We start from the raw sequence: 13,084 nt of genomic DNA, 5'->3' as shown, positions 1-13,084 counted from the left end.
ATTTTATAAAAAAAAAAAAAAAAAAAAAAAAAAAAAAAAAAAAATCACAGCTACAAAACATAGGGAACACCCTAAAGGCCTCCAACTAGACTGTGCAGCTAATCTCAAACCTCCGAGCTCCTCCAGTCCATCCTCAATCCACTTCACCCTCCATTTATCTATCCCACAGTTCCTAAGCTTACCTATGACACAGTGTTAATGGCTCACTGAAGCCAAGGTACATAGCATTCACTGCTCTGTCCCTCATATACCCAGACTGTCATGACATCATAGAAAGCTATCACATTGGTCAAGCACAATTTCTACTTGGTGAATCCTATGTTTGCTATTATTGACCTACTTTTCTTCTGCTTATAAATAGCATCTAGAATAGATTGTTCCATCAAAACCTTATTTTTCTTTTCTTGTGTGAGCAGTTTTTGCTCTACCTATTAAACTGTGAAATAAGAGAAATACAAGTTCTCACACTGATACTTTTCTGATTCACTCCCCTGTCCTACCTGGGCACAGTGAGAATGACTGGTTGTGTGGTAATTTCCTACCTGTTGCAGTTAAACCACAGCAAGGGCATAGACAAATACATATATATATATATAAAGAATTATCTATGCTCTATTTGTTTAATCATTAACTCCTATTTACAATTTTTCTCCTTTGAGTAATTTCAAGAAAAATCAATAGAAAAGACATCAAAATAATTTGTGCTAAAATATTGATTAGTTAAGTGAATAGAACTTAGATTGCTACACTAATGAATGTATTAGTAACAGAAGTTTCCCTAACATATTTTTACATTTTTCAAATTTGCTAATATCAGCAAGTTACGAAATAGAAAGTCACATTAATAATATTGATCTTTCCTTTTGATATAACAGATGCAAGGAAGTGAATTTATATCACTCCAGATGTGCAAAAATGCTGACTGAAAATGTGTAATGTCATAGATGACTTAACTTCCCATTTCTTATCTCCTAAGGGGGATAGTTACATAAGACTGGAAGTCATCTCATTCTTGTAAAAGAAAGTTTATTTAAAACAGTGAAATGAGCAACAGTAAACAATAAACCATTTAGAAGAAGTTCACACTATAATCCGTGTTTATCAGCTCCCACAAGCAGTAGTATAACCAGATCACTAATATACTGAACTTGTTTCAGCGTTAATTTGCACATCTCTTTTTTTCTCCATTTAGAATGAACAGCAACATGTTGCCTGCACCATTCATTTGTTATACAGCCAACTATATTTCAAAAACCAACCTCAGTTACAATTAATCATAACTGTCTCATTCAATTTATAATTCTAATGGCTAGGGGTAAGGGATTCCATTTGGAAATTGAAAGACAAATGTATCTGAATATAATGTCACACTTTCTGAAAAAGACTTGTAGAAGAATGAAGATTTCATACAGAAGAAGAAAATAAATTTTCCAGTTTAGAAATCTGTAGGAGTTACCAAATTTTGAGAAGTGTTAAAAAGATTTAGAGTTACAGTAATTATCAAAAGATTCCAAAGTCAATCTCAGCAAAAAAAAATCATATCTAATTTTAGAATAAATACACCAAAGGAAATTATAAATCAAGCTAGGCTTGATATATCACGTCTGAGCAGATCCAGCTTTTTGAGTTATAATTGACTTCTAGTGAACTAAACTAAGACATGAAGCTGGGCACGAGCCAGCAATGCGCTTTCACAGGCCAGAAAGCCAACTGCATCCTGGGTTACATCAAAAGAGGCATGGTGAGAAGGTCAAGGAAGGTGATTCTGTGCCTTTACACTGTGCAGGTGAGGTTTCACCTGTACTATGTTCAGATGTGGAGTTCTCAGTACAGGAGAGACAGCCCTATTGAAAAGTTCTGAGGAGGACCACATGGATGGAGCACCTCTCCTACGAGGACAAGCTGAGAGACCTGGTGCTTTTCAACCTGGAGGATAGAATGGTCTGAGGTGGCCTGATAGTGGCCTTTCAGTATCTAAAGAGGAACTACAAGAAAGAAGCAGACAGACTCCTTAAGCAGAAACTGTTGTGATAAAAGAAGGGAAAACAATTTCAAACTTAAGGTGTGGAGAATTAGGATAGATATAAGGAAAAAGTCTTCTGCAGTGAGGGTGCTGAAGCACTGGAACAGGTTGCCCAGAGTTGTGATGGAATTCTCATCCCTGGAGACTTTCAAGGCCAGATTGGATGGGGCTCTGAGCAACTTGATCCAGCTGTGGATGTCCCTTTTCATTGCAGAGGAGTTGGCCTAGATGACCTTTAAATATCTCATCCAACTCCAAAGATTCTATGAATGTTGGAGGTAAGATGCATTTCAGCAGTGGTAACAGTGACATAGAAACAAGCCATAAATTGGGTGGCCATATGCTGCTGTCACATCATGAAATGAAGAGCATCTTGATCAGCTCATCTGTGCAAATTCACTAATGGTTTTATAAAACAGTACTTTGCATCCGAGAATTTGCTCTATCATTATCATTTGCTTTATTGTTCATGTAGTTTCCATGGAAATAAATAGGAGGCACTACTTTCAAAAGCAAACTCCATAATACTGATAATATCACATAGATTAGAAGGAATGGGTAACATGGATGAAATTCAGGAACACAGTGGCTATACCACATGACACTCTTTCAGTTATAAACTGAAACAGTTTAGTAACAGACAAGGAGAGAATTAAAGATGTTTATATGCCTCAAACCTTAAAGAACCTATTCACGTTCACATAAAACACAATTTTTGCAGTTGAAATGAATTTCAACAAAGGGATCCACCGAATCTAAATATATAAATCAAGTCTGTAAATGGTGCTGTAGCTCAGGAACTCAACTTTTTACTTCTGTATTCAAACCAGTAGTTTGCTTATGTTTATGAAATCTATTTCACTCCCAGCCTCGGCCATTCATACTCAGTTCACACTATTCCAGCTACATAATTTTGGTGAGACATACTATGTTTCAGAAGCTGTACTAGAAACTGCAGATACAATGAAAAAAATGTAAAATAAAAAAAATATGTGAACAAATATGTTACGAAACTAAATTTTAATTTAACTAAATGCTTTAACCTATAAGGTCATAAATTGCCAAACCTACTCAATTGCTAGCATGTCAAAGAAGCAAAAAACAAATTGTATTTAAAACTTCAGATACATACATATGTGTGTTGGTGTGTGTGTGCTTGTGTGCATCTCTATCTATCTATCTATCTATCTATCTATCTATCTATATTTTTTTCCTTAGAACTGAAGTGGTTTGCTCTGTAGCCATCTTCTGGAGCTTCTTTTTCTTTTTTTTTCATTAGAACTCTTCAGTTTATAAACAAAGAAAATCCAGTATAATTTCTTTAATATTATAGAGCTAAAGAAGCATTACTAAGAATTTGAATAAATGCTTTCAGGAAAAGAAATAAATGTAGATTACTTTGTATCCTTGAGGGAAAATAATTTAATTCCAATTATAACTTGAATTTAAGATTAGAAAAATAATGTTTTTTTTCCTCAAAGCTTTATCATCCCTTTAAAATTGCTTTTAATCTTTTCTCTGTTTATTTGTGAGTCAGAAATTACATACTGAATTAAAATGTTGAGAGTTGAAGAAGAGTCACCTGCAGAAGTGAGAGCACTCTGATCTTTTCTCACCTTAAAGAAATGCTTGCACTGGAAATTTACGTTGTTTACTATGTGTGAGAAAGAAAAAAGCATGCTGTTACGTACTTGTAAGCATAGGATAATTTCTTAAGGAATTATAGTAACCAAATCCTCTACACTATTAGAACTGAACACACAAATTACAACTAACTAAAAACCCTTTGTATTACTTATCTCTTCTATCCAAATGTAAATCAAGCTTGTGATTTTCACCCTCCCAGGAAAGTTTTAATAATCCAACCAGGTACCGCATAAGAAAACAGGAATTCCTTAAGGTTATGTTGTTGGCTGGTGCTGAAATCTTCATAAGAGATGAAGTGTTCTGCAGTAGTAATGGAGAAGAATCTTCACCTTAACCAGCATATAAAATGAACTATACTGCTCTCTTCAGTCAGTACTACATTCTACAGCGTACTGGTCTGGCATTACATTTTCTGGAGCTATAGATGAAGACTCTTTATGAATACAGTACCTAGAATAAGGGATCTGTATATGAATCTCTGAACGGAATCCAAAGTTTCTGGGTTTGATGACCTCTGAAAGACTTTTCCACTCCCAAATTCTCATTGCTTCTCCTCTCATTTCCAGTAGTAATCAGGAAACAATACTATATCTTTGCCAATTATTTTGTGATACTATTTAATACTGACGTTTATCTAAACTATCAAAAGATTTCTGTTATAGCAAAACATGTAATTATGTATTCAAAAAGTTAACACTAGAAGCATATTAAAAAAACAAAATAGTATTTGAGATACGTGATGTTTGTAATATTGAAGATAAACTGAAGAATGAGCTGCCCAGGGAGGTGATGGAGTCACCAACACTGGAGGTGCTGGAGAAACATTTAAATGTTGTACTGAGGGACATAGTTTAGTGGGAAATATTGGTGATAGGTGGACAGTTGGACTGGATGATCTTGGAGGTCTTTTCCAACTTTGGTGGTTTATATGATTCTATGAAATACTAAATCTGATTTTTGTAATTAAATGTCACTAGGAATAATAAGGCTCCACTCCTTCTGGTAGCACAGGTGAATTATCTTCACCTGTGCTCCTGTGGCTGACTCATTGCTTGCCTCAGGAGGTCAATCAGAGGTTCAGGCTGTGATTCAGCAGTTCCCATACATCACTGTATTGAAAAACGACACTTTTTTTTTTTTTATATATATATAAAATATATATATATATTTTTATATATATATATATATCTCTGAAAAGATCACAGAATCACAGAATTGTAGGGGTTGGAAGGGACCTCCAGAGATCATCGAGTCCAACCCCCCTGCCAAAGTAGGTTCCCTACAGTAGGTCGCACAGGTAGGCATCCAGGCAGGTCTTGAACATCTCCAGAGAAGGAGACTCCACCACCTCCCTGGGCAGCCTGTTCCAGTGCTCAAAGATAATTCACCAGAACCTCACCCAAGATAAGATTTCTTTCATTCTTATTAATATAGAAAATAATCAAAACTTTTCAACTGCAGAGGCACCATACTAAGTAGATTTTCAATCTAATCTAGGACTGCTTTTGCAACAATGTGGATCATGGCCAGCAAGACGAAAAATGTGTTGAAGAGTTTTGAAGTATTTAGTGAAGATAGAGAGCGGAAGTTCATTTTCCCATAGCTGGGCACTATCACAGTCCTCATGACAAAGGAAAAGAGGATACCATTGCTGACTAAAAAACAATTAGGAAGTGATATCCAGTAAGGAAGGTACAAATGATATAGAGTTGGAGCTTGTATATAAATATTTTGGTCAGCAGTGTTGGCGCTCAGTTGAGTTCCAGAGCTCTCACAGTTTCTTGTAGCATCAGAATAGTTCTCCACCATTGTGTTCAATATACATTTTATATACCATTCACTTACAAACAAGAAATTCCTGTTCCTCTAATCACTTAATTGGCCCTAGCTTTCCCAAACAACAGTGATAAAGGATGAAAAGGTTTCTTAAGCAACAAGATTAACAATGCATACAAAAAGAACCTCCTGTTTATCCTTAAACCAGCACCATTTGCTCTGTCTTACACTCCAGCTTCCTAAGTTTTCACAGTGATAGGGTCTATCAAAGAGTCTGATAAGCTCTTTGGTGACTCACTCACAGTTGCATCTTTCCCCACAAGCAGTTTTGCTGCTGAGCTGATGTGCAACTGAGACTGTAGCACAGTATACATAACTATCGTCAAATTACTTATATAAGGACAGGAGTTTATGTTTACTTTTTAAGTTTATTAAAAATGAAATATCTACAGTTTATTATTGAAGGATTACAGAGTTTGTAAAATTTCCCATTATTAAGCATCTTTGATTCCATATCGTACCATGCATTCACACAGCCAGACAGCCTTCTATTGTAAATAGTGCCTGTTTGTTCCCTGATGTCATTCTGTAAATAAAATTTTCTTAGCATTTAGACAAACTCATCAGAAAACTCTGCGTAGCATAGCTGCATTTCGACTAGTTGCCATCTTCCTGCTTCAAAAAAATAATTCTTCATCCTCTGGTACCAGATTCCTTGATAGCTTCTGAACAGCTGTCAAGTAAAATTTTATTTCTAGATACCAACTTTGCCTGCCAAATCAACTGTTGATTCACACCTACTAGGAACAGTATACGAAATACATTGTACCCTTACTTATGTAGAATTAACAGTCATCCACCCAGCTGATCTACCGGTAATGTAGTCAGTGATGACCAACTAGAATTCAGTTGTAGGATTATATTAATGGCAAAATGTCAAATCAGAAGGCAGAATCAAATTAGGCAGTGAAGGAACTAGCCATGCTGTGGCAGTAAACATATACAGGTAAAGAAAAGAAAAAAAAAATCATTGGTAAACAGTGGGGAAGCGTTTAACAAATTAGTACAAACTTGAAGTTTGAATATATGTTTATAATAGTAATGATGATAATAGTAATAATAATAATTGTACTCAAAAATCAAGAAAAAAAAAGGGTGCATAAGAGACACACTGATGTCATATAGAATCAGGATAATATTTATAATGAAGTATCAGAAAAGGGCAGGCAAGTCAAACCAAGCAAATAATCATAGCATCATCACTGTGGCACACTCTAAAGAGTTGAAGGCAATAGTCATCCAATAATAAAAATAAGAAATTCAGGGAAAATAACAAATGAAGGGAAAATTACCTGAGTCTTTGCCTTTTCTGGAAGAAGAAACTGATTTCTTACAGGAAAGGTTTAACTGAATGCCTGAGCCAGTTAAATAAAATTCTTTGAAGTTAAACTGATGAGAGGGCAAGTGTAGAAAGCAAAATACTAAGTGGATGATTCTTAATCTGGAGTCTATAAATTGTGATTCGTAGAGAAAAAAATTAACACAAGCCTTAAGAAAAATACTTTATCTTCTCTTCAGTGTGTAACAATTTTTTAAAGATTTATGTCAGAAGCAATCAAATCATAGAAAAGAAGAACATAACTTTACACGGAGTCCATAGATCTGTCTGTTTTCATTCCACAAAATCATGACTTACATGACTGCAGATTTTATTAGGAATAAGTAAGTATCAAAGACATTTATGAAATATTTGTTACACTTTAATCTACAAGCTGTAAACACTAAGAAGATCTTATAAGAAGACTTTTGTGCAATATCATCAGTTCTGCTCTTTGATCAGTTCAGAGCAAACACATGGCACTCACACATTCATCCCCCATATACCTTGCATTCATAGAATCATAGAATGATTGGGTTGGAAGGGACCTCAAGGATCATGAATCTCTAACATCCCCTGCCACAGGCAGGACCACCAACCTCCCCATTTAATACTAGACCAGGCTGCCCAGGGCCCCACCCAATCTGGCCTTGTACACCTCCAGGGACAGGGCATCTACAACCACTCCAGGCAGCCTATTCCAGCACCTCACTATTCTCATAGTAAAGAAATTCCCCCAATACCCAACCTAAATCTTCCTTCCTTGAACTTAAAATCATTTCCCGATGTCCTGCCATTGTCTACAGTTGTAAAGAGTTGGCTCTCCTCCTGTTTGTAGGCTCCTTTTAGGTACTAGAGAACTGCAGTGAGATCAACCCACAGCTGCAGGAGCGGGACTGTGGGATCTTAGTGACGACTCGACATGAGTTAGCAACTAAGTCCAACATTTAATGGTAGTGCAACAGACTATATGATCTTTAAGTACACTTGCTGCCTTCTCATTAGCTATTACTCATGTCTGTCAGCCTGCTACCGTGACAACATAAAGTTCCCCACTATGCCTACTTCCCACACTTTCTCATACAGCACAACTTGCAACTAGTTGTTTACTCAAATTCCTTTACACCGTTATCATGTCCTTAATACTCTTGTAAGATACTATTCTGTTAACGTCTGTGTCTCAAAGCTTGCTGGGGACACAGATGGACTTGTTCAAGTCCGGAGCAAGGATTGTGAAATCCTTTGTCTGAAGGACACAGATGAACAAGTCCAGTCAAGTCCTGGGCAAAGGTTGTGAGATCCTTTGTCTGGTGGATGCAGATGGGCAAGGCCAGGGGCAGCAAGAGTGAGATGAGCTGCAGCTAAATAGCTGTGAAGTGCTCCTTTGTGTGGACTTATCTCAGGATGATGGCCATCTCAGGGGGTACTCAATGACTCTTGCTCAAGGCCCATCCTTGTCAGGTAGGCAGGAGAACAAGGAGGATAAAAGAGGAACTGAAAACCATGAGGATAGGTTTCTGACAACAGATTCCTCATGAAGAACGAAGAACGGAGGTTTCTGGCAGCAGACTTCCTGAAGAAGAGGAGGGATTCCTGAAGATTGAGGTGACTCCTGCATACTATCGAACTCTCCTATGTCTACTTCCTGAGCACTGCTGCTGCTTCAAGGATTGGCTCCTCGACTTCCTCGTCTACCTGCCTGCTGCCCAAGGCTGGCCACGCTGCTTGTCGCCCGCTCCCCTGCTGCATCTGCCTGGGACCTTCAAACGCCGTGCAACGGGACAGCTGCTGGATCCTGCTGGTGACTCTCCCCACTTTACGCAACTCCTGCTTCTTTTCCACCTTTTCTATCACCCTCCTTCCCTTCCCCGTCTCCCTGATTAGGTTTGGTAATAAACTGGATGGAACAACATATGAACTGTTGTTTCTTAATCTCACGCCGAGTATACAGATATTAAAAGAACCTCATCTCCTTCCTATAAATTGGAGCGAGACAACTCCGAACATGGCCTTGTTTTTCAAGCTAGTCCTCAACACACAGCCTTCTTTTCTCCAGGCTGAACAAGCCCAGTTCCCTCAGCCTTTCTTCATAGGGGAGGTACTCCAGCTCTCTGATCATCTTTGTGGCTCTCCTCTGGGCCCTCCCAGCTCTCTGGACCCTCCCAGCTCTCTGTCTTTCTTGCACTGGGGGTCTCTGACCTGGGCACAGTACTCCAGATGGGGCCTCATGAGGGCAGAATAGAAGGGGACAATCACCTCCTTATCTCTGCTGGCCACCCCTCTTCTGATGGAGCCCAGGATACTATTTGCTTTCCAAGCTGCAAGGGTACACTGCTGGCTCAAGTTCAGTTTTACATCTACAAGGACCCTCCCAATCCTTCTCTGTAGAGCTACACTCAAGAATTGTTCCTCCCAGTCTGCTTATATGCCTGGGATTCCTCTGGCCCAAGTGCAAAACTTTGCACTTTGCTGTGTTGATACTTATTAGATTCACCTGGGCCCACCTTTTGTGTCTGTTTAGGTCCTCCTGAATGGCATCCCTTTTTTCCAGCATGTGTACTGCACCACTCAGCTTGGTGTCATCAGCAAACTTGCTGAGGGTGCACTCGATTCCATCATTGATGTCATTGATAAAGATGTTAAAGAGCACCAGTCCCAAGACAGTGCCCTGGGGAACACTGCTCATTACCAGGCTCCACCTGGACACAGAATCATTGATCATCACCCTTTGCCTGCGCTTTTCAACCAATTCCTTATCCACCAGGTGGTCTACTCATCAAATCCACTTCTCTCCAATCTGGAGATAAGTATTCATAGTCCCCTGGTTGTATCAGCAAGGACCATACCTCTTGCCTGATACCATGATCTGAAATACACATGCACACCCCATATACACTAATTTTGGGTGAGATTTATACACAGCTCCCAGCATCCAGCACCAGGCACACAGGCCCTGCTTTAGAAAGGAGCCCTTCACTTACCTCACCAACCACTTGTACTAATCTGTAGCTGGTTTTCAGAACTGTAGGAACTTCCTTGGGCCCAGAGCTACTGACACTAGGACCCACATTCATTTCAGTAGCTGTCACTAAGAACCCATTTGTTCTAATAGCTGGCATCACAAACCAGAGATGCCAGCTCCTCAGGCCTGATCTTGTCACTGGCACAAGTCTTCTCTCATTCACATGTGTCACCAGTAGCTGATACATAGTCCTTCCAGCACGCACACACAGGAGAGAGTGAGTACACAGAGTGGGAAACAGAAAAAGTTTAATGAGGTAATACAAGATAGGACAAACCAATTCAATCATGCACAGGGCTCAGCCAGACAAACATACTAACCAGTGCTGTTTTATATGGCTAGCTTGTTTATTCCCTTCTTCCCCATTCCCTCTCTGTGTTCCACCTTCTCTTCCTTTCTTCATCCAGCATACCTTTACTGGTTTGCACAGCTCTGAAATTTGTTCTCCCTCTCAGTCTGAAGCATTCCAATTCACAATTTTATCAGCCACAAAGTCCAGGCTGATCTTCCTGGGAATTATACCTATAGTTTTTTTCAATAGTCTATCAATTAGTGTGAGTAGGAGGTTTATTTCCTGTCACTGTCTCCATGCTTGTTTGTCAGGGCTGTGTCTTTGTACATACTGCATTCAGCTTTCTCTTTCCCTTTGTTTCCCAACTGACAAGGTCTACCCCCAATTAGATAAACCTTCCTGGATAAAACATTAGTACACTCTCACAAGTCTTTAGCAATGAGTGCAAGTGACCAGCTTTAGTCCCCATCATTGCCTGTGTTATCATTTGTCAGGCAGGTTTGTGTCCCAGTATGTCCTTGGTTTTGGCATACTTGCTCTATAATTACCCCTTGTTGCATTGAAAATGGCCCTTGGCTGGACATTCTTGAAAGAGTAGAAACTCTCCCTGGACGTATCTTTATTAGTATCACGTTTCTTCTTCAAAGACTACAAATATAGTCCTCCTCCTCAAATACAGAATTTCTTGATAACTCCTGAACTTCTGTAAAACTATAATAGTATCTTCTGCCAAGTCCACTATTCATTTTTGTCTCACAAGTTTCAAAGTCTTCTGACATTCTTTTGTACTGACACAGCTGGTCCCAGGTTCAATTGGAAAGTCACAGTTTTTTAACCACTCACGAGGGATGAACAATGGTATCCTACTCCTTGCACAGCACATTTAATAGCTTGAGGATTTTTCCCTATAAAAATTTCCTCAGAAAATCTAAAAAGTTTTTTTTTTTTTTTTTTTTTTTTAAACTCAGCCCCATGCAACATGACTGTTTTTGTTAGATGCCTGACAGCTGATGATAACGGAAAAGCTTTCAGTCTGTCTCTGAGTTAACACTTGTCAAAAAATATAGTTACGATTTCAAAGCTATACATCACAAGTAACTGAAGTAATTACATAACTAATATTTTTCATAGATGAACACACAAACTTTGATCTAATAAACAATGAACAGAGCAAAATATTGTGCCACAAATGTCTCATATAAAATAAATGTGTTTGTATTAGAAAATGACAGTATAGTGTTTTCTTGCTATCTCACACTATATAAATTTATGCTTAGATTACCGATTCTTCACCTGTTCTTTAATAACTCCTATAACTGCCAGCAACCTCTTCCACTTGGCAACTTGAACTGTGGAAAAAAAAAGGAACAGTAAATTCATCCTGCAGCTTGTGTATTGGATTGTCCTTTTGCTGATCTATTACTGCAAGGTTAATTCATCATATTTGATTAAGACCAGGAGTTAGCTGTATGGAGTTATGTTTGCTCATGCCTAAAGCCAAGCCAAGCCTTCTGACTGCTTTTAAATAAGAATTTAATGGATGCTTTGATGAAGCGGAAATTCATCAAAGAAAGACCTAAACTTGATGCGAAAAATGTATCAGTAAGCCACCATAGTAGCATAGAGAAGAATGTCACTTTCATTTCTTGTCCTGTAATTTCTAGCAATGCCATATTGTCTTAGAATTAAAATTAGACCTTAGTCATAAAAACAATTCAAGGTAGAGAGATGAAAACAAAATAGGCAAGAACTATTCCTACCTCATGCTATAAAGAAAACTTCATTCTTAGGCTGCACCTCGACTACTGTGTTCAGTTTTGAGCCCCTCACTACAAAAAAGACATTGGAACAGGTTCAAAAAACAGGTTCAAAAAAGGGCAGCAAAGCTGGTGAGGGGTCTGCAGCCTTTTGGGGAGTAATTGAAGGAGCTGGGATTTTTCAGTCTGGAGAAGAGGAGGCTCAGGGGAGACCTTATTGCTCTCAATAATTACCTGAAGGGAGGTTGTAGTGAGCTGGGGGTCGGCCTCTTCTCTTGTGTAGCTGGTGATAGAACTAGAGGGTATGGCTTCAAGCTGCACCAGGGGAGATTTAGGCTGGATGTTAGGAAATACTATTTTTCTGAAAGAGTGGTCAGGTACTGGATTGGGCTGCCCAGAGAGGTGGTGAACTCACTGACCCTGGAGGTGTTCAAGGAATGTTTGGATTTCGTATTGAGGAATATAATTTAGTGAGAACTATTGGTGATAGGTGGATGGTTGGACTGGATGATCTTGTAGGTCTTTTCCAATCTTGGTGTTTCTGTGATTGTGATTCTTTCCAATCACTAATGACATTCACTCACTATCACCAACAGTAATTCAAACAAAGACAATAATACCTCCAATATAAATCATTCAGGACAAACACTCCCTTTGACTTAGACTTCAGAAAATAGCTCAAGGAATTTGACTAATTGCTCTTACATCACTAGTTAATTTTTTATATACATATATATTGTAGCTTACAATGTAGATCCTAAGTTTAACAACCTTTCTTGTACACCATCAAGAGTTCAAACAAAGTTTAAGCTTCTAGAATTAACAAGAAAAGTAATACTGTTTAGGAATATTGTCATATAGGCCAAACTTGGCTGTGCTCATTCTGTCATGCTCTCCATCTTTCAGAGCCATAAAACAGAATAAGATATTATAGCGCAAAAGATTGTTAATGGAATGTAGATTTTTACATATAAACTGACTAATGTCAAGAAACTCAGATGAAATTTCTTTTCTGATCTTTTTTCTGTCTTTTCCTTCATCTTTTGATACCAAATATATTTTCGTCCCTCAGAACATTTAATGATACCATATCAAATATGATTTAATTTGTGTAATGACATACTTATCATATGTCTCAAACTTTTTAATAAGACAGTAACGTCAGTTTATCGCTTAGAATCTTATCCAG

This window comes from Centrocercus urophasianus, unplaced genomic scaffold (genome assembly GCF_019232065.1).
Source record: "Centrocercus urophasianus isolate 14NV4802_14NV808 unplaced genomic scaffold, USGS_Curo_1.0 seq_10, whole genome shotgun sequence".
In the NCBI taxonomy this organism is placed as follows: domain Eukaryota; kingdom Metazoa; phylum Chordata; class Aves; order Galliformes; family Phasianidae; genus Centrocercus; species Centrocercus urophasianus.
The sequence above is the reverse complement of the archived record's forward strand: the minus strand, read 5'-3'. Positions refer to the sequence as shown.